This window comes from Anomaloglossus baeobatrachus, chromosome 6 (genome assembly GCF_048569485.1).
Source record: "Anomaloglossus baeobatrachus isolate aAnoBae1 chromosome 6, aAnoBae1.hap1, whole genome shotgun sequence".
NCBI classification, from domain to species: domain Eukaryota; kingdom Metazoa; phylum Chordata; class Amphibia; order Anura; family Aromobatidae; genus Anomaloglossus; species Anomaloglossus baeobatrachus.
In genome coordinates, this window is record NC_134358.1 from 324,405,468 (window position 1) to 324,430,198 (window position 24,731).

Sequence of the window (24,731 nt, forward strand, 5' to 3'; positions counted from 1 at the left end):
CATGTGGCACTAAGGGGTGCTTAGCTTTGTATTTAGCCAAAAAAATGAAAAAAAAAATGACGTAGGGTTCCCTGTTACACGTCGTGGCTCTCTTATTGCAAGGAATGAGGTGGTCCCCCATTCCTTGTCTGCCACAAGCCCTCCTGCTCAGCAGCACCAAAGGTCTGGGAGACTGCAGGAGTTGCCTTCTCAGAGACACAGCAGAAGGGTGACACCTAGTGGTTCTCCCCTTGCAGGGAATGGAGCAGTCTCCCATCCCTTGCCTGCCACGAGCTCTCCTGCTCAGCATCACAGAGGCTCTGGGAGGTTGCGCAGTGTGCAAAGAGTAGATGCTCAGGGAAGCAGCAAGACTTCCCATGTCTCTGCACATTGTGAAACCGGGGATCCCGCCATTATGACCCAGAAGCAGGAAGATGAGCATGTGCTCCACGTGACGTCTTCTGATTCGCTCACTGATATCACACGGCCCGATGACGAGGCTGGTGATGTGCTGAATCCTGACTGGCTAGGCCAGGATGTCACGAATCCTGATTGGGTCACGCCCATCTCGCGCCCGCCCTTGGGTGGAGCTACACCTCCTTAAAAGCTCCCCCTGCCATCATGGTGGCGTGTGACTGTCCTTCTATGTTTGGATGTCTGGCAGTGTGCTGCCACGCCACTGCTTAGGCATTATTGTCTTTTGTGGGCTTTGCCCTTGCTGCTCAGGCAGCACCTAGTTTGCAGGTCTTGCCCCTGCCTTGCTGCTCCGGCAGTATTCCGTTTAGCAGGCTGTGTTCCTGTCCCAGGTGAGCTCCTCGAGTCTCTGTCGGACTCACTTGGTTTCTGAAGCACACGTGCGTGGGCACCTCTGTGCTACCCCCGTGCCATATTCCTGTGACTCCCGCTGGCACCTGTGTAGGCACCTCTGTGCGTCCCCGTGCAACAGGTACACTGTACGAGAAGCCCCGAGCCATACAACCCTCACGGGTTAGGGCGGACCGGTGTACATAGATCGTCTGTGACGTTCCAGACGATCACTAGCAGCAACCAGCTCACTCTTTCCTGACCATAGCAGCGGTCCCTTACACCGCACAGTGGACCTTGACCGGCGGAAGCTGTCCATTTCCCATCTTGGCACGCTTCCCCGGGTCCCCCTCGTAACAGTTCCCCCTAGTTTTGTAGCCAGCTAGGGTAAAGCAGACAGTTGCAGCCTGCAGACCACAGCTGGCAACCTCACCTTGGCTGGTAATCCAAAACTGAGGGCACCCCACGCTGTTATTTTAAATTAAATAAATAATTAAAAAAAAAAAAACACGTAGGGGTCCCCCCAAAATTGGATCACCAGCCAAGGTAAAGCAGACAGCTGGGGTCTGATATTCTCAGACTAGGGAGGTCCATGGTTATTGGACTCTCCCCAGCCTAAAAATAGCAGGCCGCAGCCACCCCAGAAGTGGCGCATCCATTAGATGCGCCAATCCTGGTGCTTCGCCCCAGCTCATCCCGCGCCCTGGTGCGGTGGCAAACGGGGTAATATATGGGATTAATACCAGATGTGTAATGTCACCTGGCATCAAGCCCTGGGGTTGGTGAGGTCAGGCGTCTATCAGATACCCGACATCACCAACCCAATCAGTAATAAAAAAAAATAGACGACAAACACATTTTTATTTGAAAAAACACTCCCCAAAACATTCCCTCTTTAACCAATTTATTAGAAAGAAAAATAAATCCAGGTCTGGTGTAATCCAAGGGGTTGCCATGACGATCCACACTGTCCCAGTCAATGAAGAGAAAAAAAAGAGAAAAAAAGGGAACCAGCACGATCTGAAATTGGCATGCATCATATAAAAAGTGAAAATTCACAAATTTATTCCAACTGTACTATAATAAAAAAAAAAAATGAGATTTTTAGCAACATAGAAGCGGTTATATACAGGTTACAGGTATGTGTGCTCTATTATGGTTCTGCTTTTAACTTTATCTAGGAGGCCGCATGGCACATGAAATACAGAATGTAGAGTAGGACCCCCCTATTGAGATTTGCCGTGACGTTGGCAGGGGTGGCTCAAAAAATTGATCAATTATTTGCTAAAAATCTCATTTTTTTTTATTGTAGTACAGTTGGAATAAATCTGTGAATTTTCACTTTTTATATGATGCATGCCAATTTCAGATCGTGCTGGCTCCCCTCTCTCCCAGTCAATGAAGAGCAGAATGTTCCCCATTGGCTGGGAGAGCAATGCAGTGACCTGAGCTAACATCAATGGGTCAGCCCAGGTCACTGCAGGGCATGACAAGTGCTGCTGTCAGCGAGGTACATTACCTGCGCTTATCTCCAGCACACTGACAGCACCTGTCACTTGAGTTCAATGACCGCCGCCTTTACAGCCAAGTATCGCGAGAGACCCGTGACGTCACCGCTAGTCAGTCTCTGGTCGGAAGCGAGAGAAGGTGATGTGTCAAGCGGCGGCCATGGAGGACAGTGACAGCGCTGAGGTCGGGATGGTGGGACTTCATCACCGCAGGTAAGCCGAGCGGGACCATGTGTGCAGAGTGCGTGTGCAGAGTGTGTGTGTGTGTGTGTGTGTGTGTACGTGTGTACATGCCGCGGGCAGGAGGGGCGGAGCGAGCTGAGCGGGGAAGTGTGGGCTTCCTGCACGTAACTAGGATAAACATCGGGTTACTAACCAAAGCGCTTTGGTTGGATACCCGATGTTTATCTTGGTTACCAGCTTGTGGCAGGCTGCCAGCGATGGCTCCTGCACACTGTAGCTGTAAAAAGCCCTGCTTTTTGCTGCTAGAACCGTTCTCGAACGTATCTAGAACTATCGAATTTTAGCAAAAAACCTCGAGTTCTAGTTCGATCTAGAACAGCCCCAAAATCACTCGAACCGCAAACTGGAGAACTGCGAACCGCGCTCAACTCTACTCCTCAGTAGGAGGGAGCCATACAACCTGCCATGTGTGGAGCAGCCTGTTCAGGACATGTGGCAAAAAGAACCATGCAGCCTGCATGCACAAGGGAGACCCTGGAGAACACCCCACGCGTATCGCCTATCTAGGCTTCGTCAGGGATAGATAATGCCCAATGACTGTAGCACCCCTGAAGCCATCAGTAGCTACAAGGTACTGCATCCTGTCAAAGATGCAGGGCCTACCCCCAGGACCCAGAAGACCAGTGTTGGTAACACCAAAACACATTATAATCCCTGTTTATCCTTATTCCCAAAGACTGGTGACAGACTAGCGTTGGACCCAATGGATGGCCACCTAGGGGTGGATCCGATCCAGTCCACTAGATGACAACCAGGGGGGAGGGAACAGACTGTCAGTAAGTGTGAGAGGAGACGGATGCAACCGTACTGACAGGAGGGTGTAACGGTGACCTGAGGGCCCAGGTGTGTAGTTGCCGGTTGAGTATGGTGCAGTACACCTGGAACCATAGCACCAATGGGGTACAGAGCCCTAGGTCGGGCAAACGCTCCAGGCAGACTTGATAAAATCTGCACAGTGAGGGGACCATCCAGGACCTCACTAACCTTAAAGTTCAGGACACAGTAGCAATGAAAGAACCGGGAAGCAGGACCAGAGAAACCGACCCCACAGGGTTCAGGCTACCTGTCAAACAGACTAAGAGAGAGAGACTACCAGGAGGGGACCCCCAGATGCTCCAAGCCACGAGGACCGCCAACCAGAGACAGGTGCAGGGGAAAGAAGCCACCAGATCATCACACCGGCACTGGAACTAAGGGGACCAGTGGTCAGGACCAGCCCTCATTGGGTTGCCAGCCATAACAACGCTGTGAGTAAAAGGAACCAGTTACACTGCAGTCCCTTGTGTGGCCTACATTCCGCACCCAACAACATCATCTACCCCCTTGGGCCTGGCCCTACTAGCGGAGGGCCCAACATCCAGGCTGCCACTAACACCAGCCCCTATAGTGAGAACTGTGCAGCGGCGGCTGCACTAAAATAGGCGCAACCCGCAAGTGGTGTCACGACAAAAACTTTGATTACATTTCCCCTGTAAATAACCCCCCTTTTTAAAGCGACCCCCAGGGTCATGGAACTGGGCAACGGCCACCAAGTGAACTGTCCCAACGTAACCAGGCCCGGGACCGATTACCCCATAGCCCTGGGGCGAGTCATGAGAACCTAATGTTATCAAATCCTAATGAGGATAATGATAACATTAGGCTCTCATATGAGGTCAGGTGTGTGTGTGTGTGTGTGTGTGTGTGTGTGTATAGGGAGAGTTCTGCTGTTTAGGCACATTCAGGGGCCTGCAAATTAGACATAGCAGTCTATAGCAGCTACATTTCAAAAATAAAATGGTGCTCCTTCTTTTCCCAGCCCCGCCATTTGTCCAAGCAAAGGGTTTTGTGGGCTATCAGCAAACTCAGAATTAACTGGGTAATAAGGTGTAGGGTCCAATTTTCTCATGCTATCCCTTATAAAAATTGAATTGTTTAGGCTAAAGCATCATTTTAGCTGATTTTTTTTTTATTTCAATTTTCATGCATTTCTGTGTAGCACCTGAACTGTTAAAAATTCCATGACAACAGTTTTGAAGTATTTTGGGGGTGTAGTTTTTAAAATGGTTTCATTTTTTAGGAGATTCCAATATATAGGGCCCTCAAAGTCCATTTTTTTGTATAGTCCCTTACAAAAACAGGTTTTGTAAATTAAAAAAAATTCTGGTAAACTTTTAACCCTTCTAACATCCTAAAAAAATTATCATTGAAAAATGATTCAGATGTAAAGTAGACATATAGGACACAGTACCTCTGTGGATAAGCCTGCTGCAGAAATTTGTTTTGCTAAGTATAATACTCAAGGTCCGATTAAAGCTTTCACATCAGAAGTCTGGTGTAAAAGTTTTGAAAAGTTGCAAAATTCTTTGACATTTGGTGTTTTTGTGCCAGTTTCTCCTTGTTCTGACAATATAGGTGGAGCTGGGCCTTGACGGGAGTGCAACAGGTGGGGGATGCCACAGGTGTCTAATTCAGGGCACGTTGTGACCTTCCATATGCCAGAAATTGCACTCCAATATCTGACTGGAGTGAGACCTCTGATGTAGTGCACAGAGGCTAATGCCACTTGTCAGATGCTTTAAAAACGTGTACCTTTTCACGAATCAGGAGCGTCTGACTCCAGTTAACAATGTTTGTCTTGATTAATCAGGCCCTCAGTGTTGATCCTTTCACTGCCAGTATCTGTACTCCAAATGGAGTCCAGCAAATAGATGTCATGGTCGCCTGCTGTTTGAGACTAGTGAAAGCCTTAGGACTGGAGCCTCCCATCTCCATCTTGACTCCTCAATGAAATGAAGTTTCTTTTCCTTTGGCATCTCATGAGTTAATTTCAGGTTGTGTTGCCAGCAGTTCAGAGCAGTGCAGGTTAACTGTAGCTGCCTTGGGTCCACGCCCATTTAGGTTACATACTGGATCCTTCCCAACAGTTCTTGTTGCTGTTAGAAGCATTTCTACTTTGGCCAGCCTGGTGGAAGGATCTGCTGAGGTTTTGTCCTTTGCCCCTCCACCTGCTACTTTAGAGTACATCTGCTACGATGAAGTTTGGTGTTTGTATCCTTCTGTTTATTTCCCACATCTGTCTTTCCTTTCCTTCTATGTTTCTTAGTTTAATGGCCAGCCTAGTGTACTCACTAGGCAGGGGGAGTTTAGGGCCAACTGAGTTTCCAAGGTATCCTGCTCGCCGACAGGTTAAAAGAACCTGCATAGGGACGCAGGAGTTCAGATGTCAGCTTGAGGTGAGTTCAGGAGGTGCCCCCTTACACCACTCTCTAGCGGCAGGGACCTTCGTTGTATCGGCACTCCGGTGTTCCCCGTTATTGTGGTGTTTTTTGGTGTGCGTCAGACGCCCATTGGTCTGATCGTGTGTGTCAAACGTTTTTATGGACATCTCTTACTCTGTGTGTGACAAAAGATAGGAGAAAAATAAAGGTTTGGAATTCACTTACATGCATTTTCTTTACATCAATGAAGAAAATCCCCTAATAAAATAATTTCTAATGTTTCATAATGAAAGTTTAGTAACGTTTTAATACATTATGGTAAGAGAACCTGTATATGTCTAGCATGATAGTTTAAAATGATCACTGATATTTTTATTTAACATCTTTGGATCATACATCCTACAGATCAAAAAATTATATATTGACATGATATATAATTAATTTCAGAATCATAGATGTCTAATATACACAGTATATCTTTTTGCTACATATTTTCAAGTAAGAGAATGTTGTTACATTTGTATCGCAAATGTCAGACATTTGTTTGATTCTTTATGTGCAATGTGCTCATGCATATTGATGTGGTGAACTCTGCCTTGTGCATAAACTGAAGTATTTTATTTATATTTGGAGACTGGTTTTACATTCAGATTTGTCAAAATGATGTCCACTTTCCATTCATGCAGGAAATGTAGTTACTTTCTAATCACATCTATCTGGAAGAACTGTGGAATTAATGAGGCCAAACGGAGATATCATTTTAACTGATCATCATCATAGAGGTGGCCAGGCAGGTCTTGTATCTGTTTATGGTGGGACACTAGATAAGAAGTACAAGAACGGAACTTTCTTCCATTTGATAACGTCCAGCATACATTACTACATCATAATAGCCATCTCTTCTTATATGGTATAATATTATCTCTACTTTCACAGTAAAAGGAACATCTAAAACCTAAAAACCATCTTCTTCTGCTTAGGTTTATATAATTTACCAAGGGACAGGTTGGGAAAGGAGGGCATGGGATAATGTGCCACATGAGCCAGTCCACGTATACATTTTTAGTGCTTGTTCTTGATGTATTAAACTATATTTCAGAGGCTACCAAGAGCCTATGGCAACTTAAACTGACAATCCGAACAGGCTATAGCCATTTAAACTGCCCACCTGAATGACCCTAGATTGCGTAAATTATGTGGCTAATGGTCATTACTAGGGATGATCGAATACCTTATTATTCGCTTCGCCGAATATCCGGCGAATACTTCGCCGCTATTCGAGTATTCGCAAATATTCGACCCCCAATATGTCTATGGGAAACCAGAATAATTTCACGTCGGACTTAACGGTGACCTGTGGTGACTGAGGAAAAGGCTGAAATGGATGGGAAAAGGCTGAAACAGTATGGGCACAGCCTGTAGAGGGTGCCTATCTGCATTTCTGGTGTCTTTGAATAACGTGGTCAGAGCAGCACGCGGCATTTACGTAGTCGCCAGAACAGCTCTCAAACCAAAGTAAAAGAGGGGAAATTGCTAAGAAACAGTTTCTAGTGCCTAATCACTGTAATAAAACGTCAAATCAAGCACTGACCTCCGAAAAAAAACACTTTAGCATATGTTCACACGTTTCATTTTTTACATTTTTCCTTTTTCGATTAGAAAAGGCTGTTACTTATACATTATATTGGTGTCTGTCTCACACCTCCTTTTTTGTGACATATTTGACAGCACTTTAAAAGGTCAGCTACAATGTGCCTGTTGGGATGTTGACCTTGCCCTCCTCCTCCACCTCCTCCTCCTCCTCCTCCACCACCAGCACCTCCGGCTCCAAGTGACCCTCTACTCAAATGTAGAAAGGGCCACTGACTGTCCTCAAATCTCAGACTTCTTAGGGCTCCCAGGTGGGCCCTGTAACGTACATTGGGGAGGGATGGCAGTCATTTGTAGTTTTCTGCGTCCCCTATATAATTAGTGTGAAAGTTGGAATACGTACTCCATAACACTTTACAGTGCTATTGCGAATATGACCATTTGGGTGTTGGCCTTGCCCTCCTCCTTCTCCACCAACACCACCGGCTAAAGTGGCCCTCTATTCAAATTATATTCGAATAATTCAGTAATGTATGTTTTATGGACAAATGAACGCCATACTTGGACATCAAAGCTGATGTCATTGATGATGATTGCATCTGACCAAAAGCAGGTTGGGAGCAGGAGGCATCATCACCTGCTTCCTAGATCGCAGTTTGTGAAGCATGCAGCACCATGGAAGTGGCAATTGTTTCACTCTGGAACTCAGGCTTTATTCCACTAGCTACCACCGAAAATTTCAAAAAATTCCGTTTCCCTAGGAGAAAATGGTTCAAACACCACGTAGCACAGCATCACAAGGTACTTCCAACAGCTCCCAACAGCATTTTAAAAACAAAATTGGTAGGATTTGCAACAGAGCATAACATGCCAAGGAGTTTAATAAATTCAGTTTCCCAAGGGGGGAATGGTTCAAACACCATGTAGCACAGCATTACAAAATACTCCCAACAGCTCCCAACAACTCTTTTTTTAAAAAATTGGTAGGATTTGCAACAGGGCATAATATGCCAAGGAACTAAAAAAAATTCTGATTCCGCAGGGGGCCATGTGTAACACACTGTGGAGCACAGCATCAATAAAGAACACAAATAGAGATTGCCTGACCAATTGTTCTAGACAGTGTAGCCTTGACAGTGGTTGTGCCAGTGCATAATGTACAAAGGCTTGAAAAATATTGCCTTGGGTGATTGGCCCAAACAATTACATCGCAGCAGTATGACAAGTTAGATTAGTCATGCGGTGTCATTAGATGATAGAAGACAAAATAGTCTTGAATGAGAAACAATGGAACTTATTTGAGCTTAACAAATACAATTTTTGGGGCTACACTTATTATTGGGTTTTGTTAACATGCGGCCTGAGATACTCTGGAGCAATCCATCTATGGTTCATTTTGTTCATCGTCAAAGTGTCAGCACTTTCTATGGATAGTCATGTGCGAGTATCTGTTATTATTGACCCCGCTTAGCTGAAAACACGCTCAGACAACACACTCACAGCAGGGTAAGCTAGCACTTCCAAAGCGTATAACGCGAGGTCTAGCCAACTGTTGAGGTTGGAAACCCAGTAGTTTAAGGGAACAGTATACTCTGAAAGCACGCTTATACGGTCACCTACATAGTCCCTCACCATCTTACTTAAGTGTTCCCTCCTTTTCATAGTTCCCCCAACCGGTATCTGATTCGCAGTTGACAGTTTGAGGAAAATGGACCGGTTTTGGTACATTAATCCCCGCCTGTGTTGCTCCTACTATGCCTAGCCCTCTTTTGTAATCCTGTTACATGAGATGACACAATGCCTCTGACACCAGCATGATCTGAGGGTAATCGTTTCATCAACTGCTCCACTATAGCCCTCTTGAATGTTTCCGTAGTACAATCCTTATTTGCCTCCACAAGTAGTGAAGCAAATTTGTCTTTGTAGTGTGGGTCAAGGAAGGTACATAACCAGTATTTGTTGTCTGCCAAAATGTGGACTAGCCGACAGTCATGAGAAAGGCAGTGTGACATGAACTGTGCCATGTGTCCCAGACTCCGAACTGGAAACCTTTGTGTGTTACTGCTAAGAATACATTCTGTCTCCCTAAACGTCCTCTCCTCCTCAGTGTGGCTCTCCTCCTCCTGCTCCTCCTCAGGCCATCCATGCTGAACAGCCCTGAAGCTTGGGTTGTCAATCCCTTCGTTACCAACTTCAAAGCATTCCTATTCTTCATCATCCTCCTCACCTCACCCTCATCCTCATGATGCTGACCAAAGGTGGCCTGAGCCTGTTTTCTGAGGTTGTACGAATTACTAGTAACTATTGTGAAGTCTGGATCCACAGACAACTCAGGTGCATTAACACTTTGGTCATTCAGACCATCCAGAGAGTGTTTCAATAAAAAAAAAACAGTGGAATGGTAATGCTGATAACAGCATAATCACTGCTCACAATGTTGGTACAGTAATCAAAATTCTCTAGGACCTGACAAATGTCTGCAATACACACCCACTCTGCAGTACTTATGTATGGCAGCTGTGTCTGATGGGCATGTTCCAGCTGGAATTGAGATACTGCCCTCTGCTGCTCATGGATCATTGCCAACATATGATAGGTTGAATTCCATCTCGTAGGGATTTCACATATTAGTCTGTGACGGGGCAAGTGTAAGCTCTGCTGATGCACTGCCAGGCCAGCAAAAGAGGGAGATGACTTGCAGAAATGGACGCTAATATGTCGTACCTTGGTAAGTAGGTCTGGTATCCCAGGGTATTTCTTGAGAAAGTGCTGAACTACTAAATTTACAACGTGGGCCATACAAGGAACGTATACACGCTTTCCAAGCTTTAAAGCAGCCACCAGATTATGACCATTATTGTACACTACCATTCCTGGACGGAGGTCCAATGGTGCAAGCCACTCATCTGTCTGCTCAGTTATTGCTTTCAAAAGCTCAGGTGCTGTGTGCGATTTGTCACTGATACAGATGAGCTTCAGTAGAGCATGTTGCCGCTTAGCTGAGGCAGTTCTGCAGAGATCCCTGTTGGGGAATGATGTCGACGGTTGGACACCGGCGGATGTTGAGGAGGATGCACAGGAGCCAGATGAAGAGTAGGAGGACGAGGGAGTTGTTGCTGTGTAGGAGGCTACTTAAACTGTGATTGTGATTCTGGGTGTGGGAATTATATGGGATGTTGCCGGCTCAGACTCTGTAACAGCCGCCACCAGGTTCACCCAGTGTGTAGTCAGTGAGATATAGCGTCCCTGTCCACTTCCGCTTGTCCACGTGTCTGTGGTTAAGTGGACCTTCCCTGTTATGGCGTTGGTGAGAGCCCGTTTGATACGGCAACATCTCAAGTGCTATCAATCGTGCAATGTGTGCAGTTATGGTTTGTGCCCTTGGGTGCGTAACGGGGTATTTTCGCTTCTTTTCGAAGGTCTGTGGTATGGACGACTGAACGGAATGCTGGGACACCGAAGCGGATGTGGTCGTTGATGATTGATTTTGGCCAACATCAGGTTGGGAGAAGGAGGCATCAGCGCCACCTTCTTGCACACCAATTTGGGAAGCAGGCAGCCCAGGGGAAGTGGCAGAGTTTTGATTCTGGAAATCGTGTTTTTCACCTAGAGCTGTCAACCACCTAGTGGTGTGCTTGGCTAACTTATGGTTTCTCATGGTGGAGGTGCCCAAGCTGGAAGTATTTCTACCTCGGCTAAGCTTGGCCTGACAGATTTGACAAATGGCAACCGTTTGGTCCGAATGACTCTTGGAAAAAACTCCCACACAATCGTACCACGGACCCTTAGACTCTGAGATGGCACAGGTGGTGCACGGACCCTTGAATTCTGAGATAGCACACCTAAATCCAACATCTGTTAGGGGATTTAATACCTGAAGATCAGATTCCAGTTCTCCAGTATAACTAATTTCTGTGCTCTTGAACTTATGACATATATTCATTTTGTAGAATCACAGTATGAATAAATGAATGAATTTATTAAAAGGACATTTTGAAAGATCAGTTCATTTATTCAATCCACAGTACTGCAACAGGAAGATAAGGAAAATAATAGGAGACTCAAAGGAACTTCAATTTATACATGATACTATCAACAACGCTGAATGTGTCATTTAAAGTATGCCTTGACACAAATAATAAAATAAATGTTTATGAAATTTACTTTTCTCCTAGATTTCTAGGTAGTCTGTATGTATCATGGAACCACAGATAATCTGTGCAGTGCTGTATTACACTTCCGTATGACACTATATTCTATAAATATTGCTTCTCTTTGTGCATTTATCTCCACTTCTTTCCTCTCCAGCACATTTATTAATCTTTTTTATATGTGTGCTTTGATTGTGTACTTGAACTTGGAGATAAGTAAAAAAGTATAGTATAGACACTGACACATACAGATATAGAAATTGTTAAATTGATATTTAACACATTACAAGAAAATACTGAGATTGCGGTGTGCTGCATATCTATGTACTCTATTAATGTGTAAGAAAAAATATAGGTAGTAAGCAGGGGTTAACAATGACAGCGTGGGGTCCATGTGCAAGAAATATGTTTGGAACCCTCTCGTTTTATGGGAGAAAGTGATGACACCCTTAAAATTGTTCTAAAAATATTTCTCCAAGTAATTTTTTTGAATTACACATTTTGTTATAGACATGGTTTTTTCCTTTGTGTGTATTCAAACAACACAAACAAAAGCAAAAGAAAAAAGGAAAATTGAACAGAATTTCACACAAAACATAAAAAAATGGGCTGGACAAAATATTTGGCGCCCACACGCTTTGGAAAAAACAACTGCAATCAAGTGCTTCCTATAATCATCAACAAGCTTGTTACACTTCTCAACTGGAATTTTGTACCACTCTTCTTTTGAAAACTGCTCCAGGTTTTTCATATTTGAAGAATACCTTCCCCAATAGCAATTTTAAGATATATCCACAGGTGTTCAATGGGATTTAGATCCGGACCCATTGCTGGCCACTTCAGAACTCTCCAGCACTTTATTTCCATCCATTTCTGGATGCTTCTTGAATTATGTTTGGGATCATTTTCCTTCTAGAAGACCCATGAACTAGGACTCAAACCCAACTTTCTGACACTGAGACCAACATTGTGACCAAAAATGTATTCTTTGCACCTGTTTGAACTTTTTACCTGTATAAAAGACACCTGTCCACACACTCAATCAATCACATTCCAACCTCTCCACCATGGCCAAGACCAAAGAGCTGTCTAATTACACCTGCAAAAGCTGGGATTAGCTAAAGGACAATAGGCAAACATCTTGGTGAAAAGGCAACAACTGTTGGCACAATTATTAGAATATGGAAGAAACACAAGATGACTGTTAATCTTACTTGGTCTGGGGCTCCATGCCCAGGCACATTTGAAGTTCACCAATGACCATTTTGATGATCTAGAGGAGGCATCGGGTCAGATAAGATCAAAATAGAACTTTTTGGTATCAACGCCACATGACCAAAACCAAAGAGCTAAGAGCTGTCTAAGGACACCAGGGACAAAATTGTAGACCTGCACAAAGCTGGGATGGGCTACAGGACAAAAGGCAAGGAGCTTAGTGAGGTAGCAACAACTTTTGGTTCAATTATTAGAAAATGGAAGCAAGAAAAGATAACTGTCAATCGTACTTGGTCTGGGTCTCCATGCAAGATCTTGTCTCATGGTAAGGAGGAATCTGAGAAAGGTCAGGAATCAGTCCAGAATTACACAGGAGGACATTGTCAATGACCTGAATAGAGATTACCATTAGTAACGCATTATGCCATCATAGATTAGAATTGTGCAGGGCAAGCAAGATCTTTCTGCTCACACCTGAACATGCCCAGACATAAATGATTATACTCACCGTTCCTCCACTCTTCAGGTCAGCGACATCCTCTTCTGATGCCAGCAACTTAGGCACAGCATGTTATTGATGGGCAGCGCATGATGTCACTGCCATGTGCCCCCAAGCACAGGTGCTGACGTCAGCTGCCGGCCAAGTAGATGATAATCCAAATTAAATACAGTATATTCACTGTTCTCCACACCCATAGTCCTGTCCATCTCTCGGCTCTTGCATCAATGATAGTAAAAATGTTCACAGTCATTTACTATCACTGACCTTGGTGCAGAAAGGTGGGCGGGACTATGGATGTGGGGAGCAGTGAATATTCATTTCACTTTAATGGGTAGCACACATGATCACTCCACTCCTGCTGCCACTGGCTTCCTGCAGCAGCGATCCTGCCCATGCCACCTGGGAACCCTCTCCACCCCCGCCGCCCCTCCACACAGCTACCCAGGTTCACGTGGACCATAATATGCACCCCCATTTTGTTCCCAAATTTGTAGGGCAAATTTGTGTGTTATAGTCCGAAAAATATGGTAATAAGAAATGCTAGGTAGAAAGTTACAGTAAGTATAAATGTACGGCCCCTGTGCGAGCAGCCAGGTTCCTGACGCTGCTTGGATCCGGATTCGCAGTGGCTCGAGGGGTCTCCAGACGCGGGGGTCATGCGGCCACTCGATTAAAAGAAGGGGGGAGATATATACAGGGGGATTTTGTAAAGTTTGTGACGCCACCCACGGTGCATGGTAATGTGAGGAACCACCACTGCCATTGGGGAGCCCGGTGATAATGGTGTGGCAGCCTGATGTTTAACCCCTCCGTGGGTAGGGGGTTTATTTCCCGAGACCCGTTGATGATGGATGTTGTTTGGGTGCCGTTGGGTGATAGGTATAGGGGTTTACAATGTACTCACTCAGTCACAGAATAATCACACCGACAGCTTGTAATCCAAAGTTCCGAGCACCGCTGTAGTCTGTGGGAAGCACGCCTGGAACCGTGCCCTTGGTGTTGTTGTTGGTCTGTCGCCCTATTCCTGGCACCTTAGTCTCGATTGGACCCATTGGTATGAAACTCTCCGGGTTCCGCTCACCCGTGTGGCTAACGGAGTGAGCTTGCTCTCAGGGTCTCGTGCCCTTGCCCCTGCCCGGTGATAGCTGAAGGCCACCAGATGCCCTCCTCGGCAGTCCGTGCCCCTTGACACTGTCCCCTGCGACCGGGTTCCAGCTCCTACTAGGCCCAGACCAACATCTGCCACCTAGTATACAGGAGCTCTCCTCCATGGCCTCTCCTCACGAGAGCCACTTCACCTCCTCCTCCTTCACTCTCCACTCTCAACTCTCAACAGTCACTGTCCTCACTTTCTCCTCACTAACCCCCCATGTGAGTGGCCCTATTCCCTTCAGGCCCCCCAATGGTGTGTCTGCTAGGTTTGAGTGGGAAGTGTTCCTAGGATTTTGATTGGCCAAGCTGTTAACAACACCAAAGGACTAGGATCTGTAACCAAGGAGGGTGGATACTGTGCAGAAGGGCAGATTGCACAATACCCTGTGATGACCTGATAGGCCAGGGTGTCACATAAATAACAGAAAACAGAATGCAACAGCAGGCCGCAGCATTAGTGTAGTATGTACAGTAATTAAATTTCAATGTCCCTTCCTAAAAATAAAGCAGTACAATGTCAGTGACCCCATATTACTGAAGAATCACACCAGGTTTGGCATCTTTCCCAGCTCTCTATTATCCTATCACTCTGAGTATTATATGCAGAATACTATACTGATATTTTTCCGTGCTGCAGTTTCATATTACTGTCTGTAATATCTGTCCAATGTTTTAGTGCTTTCTCTTCCTACCTCTATTGCTGAGCTGTGAACACTGACATCCTCTCACTATTATAAATCACCATAAAATAGCCACTGCATTCCCTGATTGGCTGTTCTATACAATGTGATGTGATAATGTAAGCCTGCATAGTAGCGTGACCCTTGTGTAGCTGATGCAGTTTTCTGTGACGAGTTAAATTACCCAATCTATTTGCACAAGTCAAATTGCAAATTCTTTGAATTTTCCATACCTGTGAATTTCACGACATTGAAAACGAATTTGATTCACATCAAATCAATTCTCTCATCTTTGGTAGGTACCCTTCAAATATTAGCACATTGAAATGTAGTACTGTTTTTGTACAAGACTGAGTCAATCAGCCAATAATCTGTAAAGTGTAAGCTCCTTGGTTCTTTTTCTTGTATAAAAGGCTAAATAGGATTGCAATTAATCCAATACCCTAGGTGAAAATTTAATTCGATCTCCAACAAAAGGCACGAAACCTAGCATGAAAATTGGTATGGCAGCTTGTGAGGTAGCAAAGCAAACAACTCCTCTTCAGATCCTTTACAAAGTACCGTATTTCACAGCCTGAGAGAAAACACCTACTGTATAATCCTGATATCTATCATATGCATGGTGCGTGCAATAATTGATAATTGCAATACAAGGTAGTAACTGAAAATGAAAAAAATAAAGATAAGTGTAAAAAAAGAAACTTAATGTATCATGTTATATAAAATGGCAAACTCAAAAATATTGCACTTCACTTTCATGTATACATGTATAAAAGAATGAATGTACTGTAGTTGACATATTTGCAACTATTTTTTATTTAAAAAAAATACATTAGAAAAGAGGAAACAACAATTCAAACAGACAACTAAAAATATAATGATTTCTGTTCTTGGCTTTTATGCAAATTTATGTGCACCCAAACTGGTTACAAACTACCTCTAAATGCTGCCTTCTTCTTCTAAAGGGCTAATGCACAAGGCCCATTATTCTCCATTGCTGTACTGCACAAAACTACAAAAATACCAAGGATCTGCAGTTCCTCTTTTTGAAAGCTGGTCAACATAACATGTGCATCACTCTGGAAATATTAAGCTGCACGAGGCACCATTTTGTGCCATCTCTGCTGGACAGGAGGCCTGCAAATTTCCTTTCTCCCCTGAATTCCCTGAATTCCTTTTTTGGTTAGCCAGGGTGGCATGATGTCACGTGTGCATCAAACTTCAGTGATGACATCACAACAGTCCAGTTCAGTGGTCACAAAATACTGATTTTTCCAATGGACCATAGACATGCAAATCCATTCCACAATCTCCATTCACCAACTGTAAAATATATCTAATATATAAAGCTGAGTGTATGTATGTGTGTATGTATGTGTGTGTGTGTGTGTGTATGTCCGCTAAAGGAATCCACACCGTCGCATTTACAATCACGAAATTTTGCACAGACGCCTCATGTGACCCAGAGAACGTCGTAGACTATGTTTTGACAGAAAAATGGAACCCCATTCTTTACAGTTAGTCTCTAAAATCCTGCCGCCATTACAGTGAATGGAGGTGGGAGCTATAGGTTATTAATAGCAACTGTCAGTGGTTGCTATAGGAACAAAATAAACTGTTAGTTGAAGCTTATGCGTGAGCTTATATGATGTCGGTCAAGAGATGGAGAGAGAGACAGAAAAAGACAGACAGACAGAGACAGACAGAGAAAAATGGGGAAAGAGACAGACAGACAGACGAGGAAAGAGACAGCCCTGGAAAGAGACAGCCCTGGAAACAGACAGATGGGGAAAGAGACAGACGGGCAAAGAGACAGACCTAGAAAGAGACAGCCCTGGAAAGAGACAGCCCTGGAAAGAGACAGCCCTGGAAAGAGACAGATGGGGAAAGAGACAGACGGGGAAAGAGACAGATAGACATACACATAAAGACAGACACAGAGATAGAGAGAGACAGACAGACACAGAGATGGAGACAGATAGACTGATACAAATACAGACAGAGATAGATATAGTCAGACAGAGACATAGACACAGACAGACAAGGAAAGAGACAGACCCAAAGTCTGTTAAGAAGTCTGTGAAAGGTGGTGGAGGAAGTGTCATACAGCTACATGGCAGAGTGAATGCAATTGTGTATCAGAATATTCTTCAACAACACGTGGTTCCTTACTTGCCTTCATTACTAAATCAGCCAGAAATTTCCATGGAGTACAATGCCCCCTGTCACACAGAAAATCATGTAAAGCAAGCTCCTTGAAACAGAAAACAATGAAATGGCCACTCTAGAGTCCTGATCTCAACCCAATAGAAAACCTCTGGAAAATCCTTGATGACAAAGTTATGGCCAAGAAACCCACAAGAGTCAAGGAACTGTGGAAGAGACTAGAAGAATGGAACAAATTCACACCAGAGCAGTATGAGAGACTAGTAATGTCCTGTGGCTGCAGATGTGCTGAAGTCATTCAAAGCAAAGGCCTGTACACTACCTACTGATTGGTGACTATTGTTACCTTCAGAAAATTTACTTAAAATGTTTCTATGTACTACAGTAATTGATGTTCTCTAATTATCACGTCTTGGGCAAAATAAAGGTTTTATGTTGATAAACTTTGGATCTTTTGTAAAACACTGTTCTAGTGGCATGATGCACCCCTTACAAAAAACCTTCAAATGCTGATCAATGTAATTACATTATTTCTGAAAAAAGCAAGTGATTATTATTATTATTATATATTAATATTATAGCGCCATTTATTTCATGGAGCTTTACATATGAAAGGGGTATACATAATAGGGACAAGTACAATAATCATAAACAATACAAGGCACAGACTGGTACAGGAGGATAGAGGTCCCTGCCCGCGAGGGCTCACAGTCTACAAGGGATAGGTGAGGATACAGTAGGTTAGGGTAGAGCTGGTTGTACGGCGTTATATCAGACTGAGAGTTACGGCAGGTTGTAGGCTTGTCGGAAGAGGTGGGTCTTCAGGTTCCTTTTGAAGCTTGTCATGGTAGGCAAGAGTCTGATATATTGTGGCAAAGCATTCCAGAGTATTGGGGAGGCACTGGAGAAATCTTGGATGCGATGGTGGGAAGAGGAGATGAGAGGGGAGCAGAGAAGGAGATCTTGTGATGATCGAAGGTTACGTACAGGTAAGTACTGGGAGACTAGGTCACAGATGTAGGTAGGAGACAGGTTGTGGATGGCTTGATATGTCATGGTTAGTATTTTGAACTGGAGTCGTTGGGCAATGGGAAGCCAGTGGAGGGATTGGCAGAGAGGAGAGGTCGGGGACTAGCGGGGGTGACAGGTGGATTAGCTGAGTGATCATACATCGTTCTCTAATTTTGATCTCTAGTGTACTTAGCAACACTGTTCTACACATTTTATTTGTTAAATGTGGCCCTTTAATTTTTAGTTTATTTTTTTGCCAAAAAATGTGCCATGCCATCTATAAAAAATCAAAGCTAATTATTTTGTGTTGTGTTTTTTGTATGTTTTCTTGCTTGGTTGCAAGTTGGGGGTGCAGCCCTCCTAGTACTGAGACTGAACAGCTGATTGCGTCTCACCTTGCTGTGTATTTTATCTGGGACACAGCTAACCACTTGCCACCATCCATATTGGAGTTCTGACATGACACAAGTCAGGCATTGATAATGTTTTTAACTTCAGTAGGTTAGGGACTGTCTCAGATGGGTACACCGTGACGAGGTGAGACAGCTTTTTACCTTTTTGCAAAAATGTATACACTAAGTACCCTGTTATTAAGCACTTGCAATTTATTTATTTATATTCAGGGTATTTTTCATACTATTTTTCTCCTTGGTTTTTTCTAGTCTTAAGGCTGCAATTCACATGCTTAATGTTGCATGTTTACTGAACATTGTTTCAGCTCAGGTTTTTGTGTTTTTTGTATGTTTTCTTGCTTGGTTGCAAGTTGGGGGTGCAGCCCTCCTAGTACTGAGACTGAACAGCTGATTGCGTCTCACCTTGCTGTGTATTTTATCTGGGACACAGCTAACCACTTGCCACCATCCATATTGGAGTTCTGACATGACACAAGTCAGGTATTGATAATGTTTTTAACTTCAGTAGGTTAGGGACTGTCTCAGATGGGTACACCGTGACGAGGTGAGACAGCTTTTTACCTTTTTGCAAAAATGTATACACTAAGTACCCTGTTATTAAGCACTTGCAATTTATTTATTTATATTCAGGGTATTTTTCATACTATTTTTCTCCTTGGTTTTTTCTAGTCTTAAGGCTGCAATTCACATGCTTAATGTTGCATGTTTACTGAACATTGTTTCAGCTCAGGTTTTTGTGTTTTTGTATGTTTTCTTGCTTGGTTGCAAGTTGGGGGTGCAGCCCTCCTAGTACTGAGACTGAACAGCTGATTGCGTCTCACCTTGCTGTGTATTTTATCTGGGACACAGCTAACCACTTGCCACCATCCATATTGGAGTTCTGACATGACACAAGTCAGGTATTGATAATGTTTTTAACTTCAGTAGGTTAGGGACTGTCTCAGATGGGTACACCGTGACGAGGTGAGACAGCTTTTTACCTTTTTGCAAAAATGTATACACTAAGTACCCTGTTATTAAGCACTTGCAATTTATTTATTTATATTCAGGGTATTTTTCATACTATTTTTCTCCTTGGTTTTTTCTAGTCTTAAGGCTGCAATTCACATGCTTAATGTTGCATGTTTACTGAACATTGTTTCAGCTCAGGTTTTTGTGTTTTTTGTATGTTTTCTTGCTTGGTTGCAAGTTGGGGGTGCAGCCCTCCTAGTACTGAGACTGAACAGCTGATTGCGTCTCACCTTGCTGTGTATTTTATCTGGGACACAGCTAACTGTGGCGCCCCTGACCTGGTCAGGCACCACTGAGTACTGCACCCATGCTGGGGACAGTACAATACAGGTAATCCAGAAGGCTGACCGGGGTGTGGAACACAGGCGCATAGTAATCAGCTCTCACACATGTACCCATGAGAGGACCCCTGGGGATCCCAGGAGGGGGAAAAGCCTTCACCTTCACTGGAATAGTGGAGGGGGCCAAAAGCCTCCATCTCCTCTCAAGGGGTGTGGTAAGAGAGTCTGGTTGCTAGGTGGCGTAGGCAAGAACAGGAGAGGAGGAGCAGTGAGCCAGTTCAGAGCAGAGTCCAGGGAGCTCCGAGAGGAGCTGACCCCTTCCCCTGGGCTGCTGGAGTCTGACAGCGTCCGCGCAGTGGCTACCGACGGGGGAGAACGGTCAACTAGGAGTGCTACCCGAAACCCATCTCCAGCTAAAGAGAGAGCACAGAGTGGGAAGTAAGGAGACTGCTAGGGAGTACCAGGCCCAAACGGGCGGCAGATCCCGAAGCGGAGATAGATCCAGCTGAGTGGAGTCCCTGAAGGTAATGCACCGACACAACACCTGTGGGGCTTCACATCTGGCGTCACGAACAGGATAAGGACTAGACCTGTTCAGACAGGTGACCATGTGCCTGGGCGGTCCGCTTGAAAAATTGGAAGCGCCGCCATATTGCCACCATGAAAAGCGCGCTGAAAAACAACAGCAGCCCGCGCTGGAAGAAGTTACCGCCCACGAAGAGGTGTGGCTACCCAGAGATCCCCTGCAGAGTTCTGACCTCGCTTGTGAAGAGAGCGGAAGCGTCCAGAGACGGCGGGAAGGAAAGAGAGCCACAAGCCTGCTGCTGCAGAGAGAAGAGATGGAGTCCGGACGTGGATACCCAGAACCAGGCTCTGCTGCCTGGTGGTGCCGGGAGCTTGCTATCTTCTGCGATCAGCTGGAGGCCAGGATCATGCGACAGCTCAGTGAGGGACGCACGGAGCTTCTGGAGATGGCTGCGGCGGTTCAGACCTACGAGGAGGGAGCCGCGCGACGCCTGCCAGATCGAGCGGCGACGACTCAGATCCCGATGGTGCCACTGATGGGTGAGTCCAGAGTTGCCCCGGCCAGCGCAAGTGCTCCAACCCCTGCTGCTACGACCGCGGTCCCAGAAGAGGCACCCGGCGCGGCGACGCTGAGCCAGGCCGCAGCCATGCCAGGTGCGGCCCGCCAAGCCCAGGCTGCCGCAGCGATGCCCTGCTCGGCCCGCCAAGCCCCGGCCGCCGCAGCGATGCCCTGCTCGGCCCGCCAAGCCCCGGCCGCCGCAGCGATGCCCTGCTCGGCCCACCAAGACCCGGTCCCTGCAGCGACGCCCAGCCCAGCCTGCACAGATCCCATCGCAGCTGCGACGCCGATCCAGGCCGCCGCCATACAGGGCGCGGCCCGCCAAGACCAGGCCGCCGCCATACAGGGCGCGGCCCGCCAAGACCAGGCCGCCGCCATACAGGGCGCGGCCCGCCAAGACCAGGCCGCCACCATGCCAGGCGCGGCCCGCCAAGAGATTGCATCACCATTTTCTCCGGCCTGCAAGGCCAGAGCAGACACCGCTCCCCAGTCCAAAGAGGTCCCTGCTGGAAAGCCCACGCTGGGGGAGGACCCCGCATACTGGCAGCTAAAGGCTGACATGGAGGCCAAGTTTCCACAATGGTTGGTGGACCGGTACATGCTCCCTCCGCATACCCCCAAGAGGATTCCAGCAACCCCTGCAGCAACCACGCCAAAGAGTCCCCCGCCTGGGCCTGCTGAAGAAAGCCCATCCCCAGCACTGCCACCAAAGGAGTGCCAGGAAGAACTAAGGGGGAGAGGAGGCCAGGAAACTGAGGAGCTGACTCAGGAGCCACCAGCAGTGGATCCATGCCCCGAGCCAGAGATGCTGCCGTATTCCCGCTGGGACGAGGAAGACCTGACACCTCCTGCTGACGAAGAAGACCTGCCCAACCGCCCTACCTGGGAGCTTGTAAGCTGCACTTCGCAGAATCCAGCCCGCAAGACACAGCGCCGCAGCAGAACTCAGTTTTCCCCTGCACCGCCATCCCCAGAGCAGAGAGATGACATCACGGCCAGAGACCTACAAGAAAAAAGGTTCCTGAGAAGAGCCAAAGCACAGGTCCGAGGACCCCTTTGCAGAGGAGTAGTGGAGGACTTCAGCCTGAAGTCAGGATATGGGTTCATCGTAGCACCTGGTATAAAAGAAGGTATTTTTGTCAATCGGAGAGACGTCAGAGCTAATCTGCCCAGAGGACATCCTGGAAGGAACCTGCGTACAGGAGACTCCGTACAGTTTACTATGCATCGAGGCGAAAGAGGCTGGTATGCCCTAGATGTAGTACCATGTCCCAAAGAAGAAAGGAAAGATAGAGGAAGAACAGAGAAAGAACCTACTGACGAGACAACCACAGATGAAGAAAAAGGTCAAGGAAGCAACAGGTGCCGCAGCCCTACAGGCCCAAGCCCTGGTGAAGAGGAGTCTGCATAAGTTTAAGTAAAGTACAGCAAGTTTTGACCAGTTTGGAAAGTTTGTTTTGCAACGTTTTAAAGTTCAAGAATGTGCCCACATAAACTATTGTGAGAAATAAACCTTAAGGCTATGAACTGGCTATAGCCACAAACTCTCGCAGTGTAAATAGTTACACCAAAAGGGCACCACCGCCACCAGAGTCAGCCTGTTTAGGGGCTTGGCTCGTCTGCAACCAGGAGGAGCCCGTCCGTATATAGGGCCTTGGCTCACCTGCAACCAGAGAGCATGCCTGTTTATGGGGCCTGGCTCTCCACCACAAAGAGGGTACCTGGTCAGCACCAACTGTGAAGGCCGCCTCTGGATCCTGCCAGAAGTGGCTGAAGACGCAGCTTCACCAGGCCAGGTATACCCTGAAACCACCAGCCCATGAAAGCCGCCTCTACATCCTGCCAGAAGTGGCTGAAGTCGCGGCCAACGTGAAAGGGTTTGGGTGGGTTAACGGACTTGTGGGTGGAGGGTGGTGATGTATGGTACCTGGTGCTTTTAAAAATGTTTTACATGTTTTAATGTTTTATGCATTTTAAAATGTTGTCTTGCAGCCCGAGGACGTGCTGGTGATAACTAAGGGGGAATGTGGCGCCCCTGACCTGGTCAGGCACCACTGAGTACTGCACCCATGCTGGGGACAGTACAATACAGGTAATCCAGAAGGCTGACCGGGGTGTGGAACACAGGCGCATAGTAATCAGCTCTCACACATGTACCCATGAGAGGACCCCTGGGGATCCCAGGAGGGGGAAAAGCCTTCACCTTCACTGGAATAGTGGAGGGGGCCAAAAGCCTCCATCTCCTCTCAAGGGGTGTGGTAAGAGAGTCTGGTTGCTAGGTGGCGTAGGCAAGAACAGGAGAGGAGGAGCAGTGAGCCAGTTCAGAGCAGAGTCCAGGGAGCTCCGAGAGGAGCTGACCCCTTCCCCTGGGCTGCTGGAGTCTGACAGCGTCCGCGCAGTGGCTACCGACGGGGGAGAACGGTCAACTAGGAGTGCTACCCGAAACCCATCTCCAGCTAAAGAGAGAGCACAGAGTGGGAAGTAAGGAGACTGCTAGGGAGTACCAGGCCCAAACGGGCGGCAGATCCCGAAGCGGAGATAGATCCAGCTGAGTGGAGTCCCTGAAGGTAATGCACCGACACAACACCTGTGGGGCTTCACACTAACCACTTGCCACCATCCATATTGGAGTTCTGACATGACACAAGTCAGGTATTGATAATGTTTTTAACTTCAGTAGGTTAGGGACTGTCTCAGATGGGTACACCGTGACGAGGTGAGACAGCTTTTTACCTTTTTGCAAAAATGTATACACTAAGTACCCTGTTATTAAGCACTTGCAATTTATTTATTTATATTCAGGGTATTTTTCATACTATTTTTCTCCTTGGTTTTTTCTAGTCTTAAGGCTGCAATTCACATGCTTAATGTTGCATGTTTACTGAACATTGTTTCAGCTCAGGTTTTTGTGTTTTTTGTATGTTTTCTTGCTTGGTTGCAAGTTGGGGGTGCAGCCCTCCTAGTACTGAGACTGAACAGCTGATTGCGTCTCACCTTGCTGTGTATTTTATCTGGGACACAGCTAACCACTTGCCACCATCCATGTTGGAGTTCTGACATGACACAAGTCAGGTATTGATAATGTTTTTAACTTCAGTAGGTTAGGGACTGTCTCAGATGGGTATACCGTGACGAGGTGAGACAGCTTTTTACCTTTTTGCAAAAATGTATACACTAAGTACCCTGTTATTAAGCACTTGCAATTTATTTATTTATATTCAGGGTATTTTTCATACTATTTTTCTCCTTGGTTTTTTCTAGTCTTAAGGCTGCAATTCACATGCTTAATGTTGCATGTTTACTGAACATTGTTTCAGCTCAGGTTTTTGTGTTTTTTGTATGTTTTCTTGCTTGGTTGCAAGTTGGGGGTGCAGCCCTCCTAGTACTGAGACTGAACAGCTGATTGCGTCTCACCTTGCTGTGTATTTTATCTGGGACACAGCTAACCACTTGCCACCATCCATATTGGAGTTCTGACATGACACAAGTCAGGTATTGATAATGTTTTTAACTTCAGTAGGTTAGGGACTGTCTCAGATGGGTACACCGTGACGAGGTGAGACAGCTTTTTACCTTTTTGCAAAAATGTATACACTAAGTACCCTGTTATTAAGCACTTGCAATTTATTTATTTATATTCAGGGTATTTTTCATACTATTTTTCTCCTTGGTTTTTTCTAGTCTTAAGGCTGCAATTCACATGCTTAATGTTGCATGTTTACTGAACATTGTTTCAGCCCA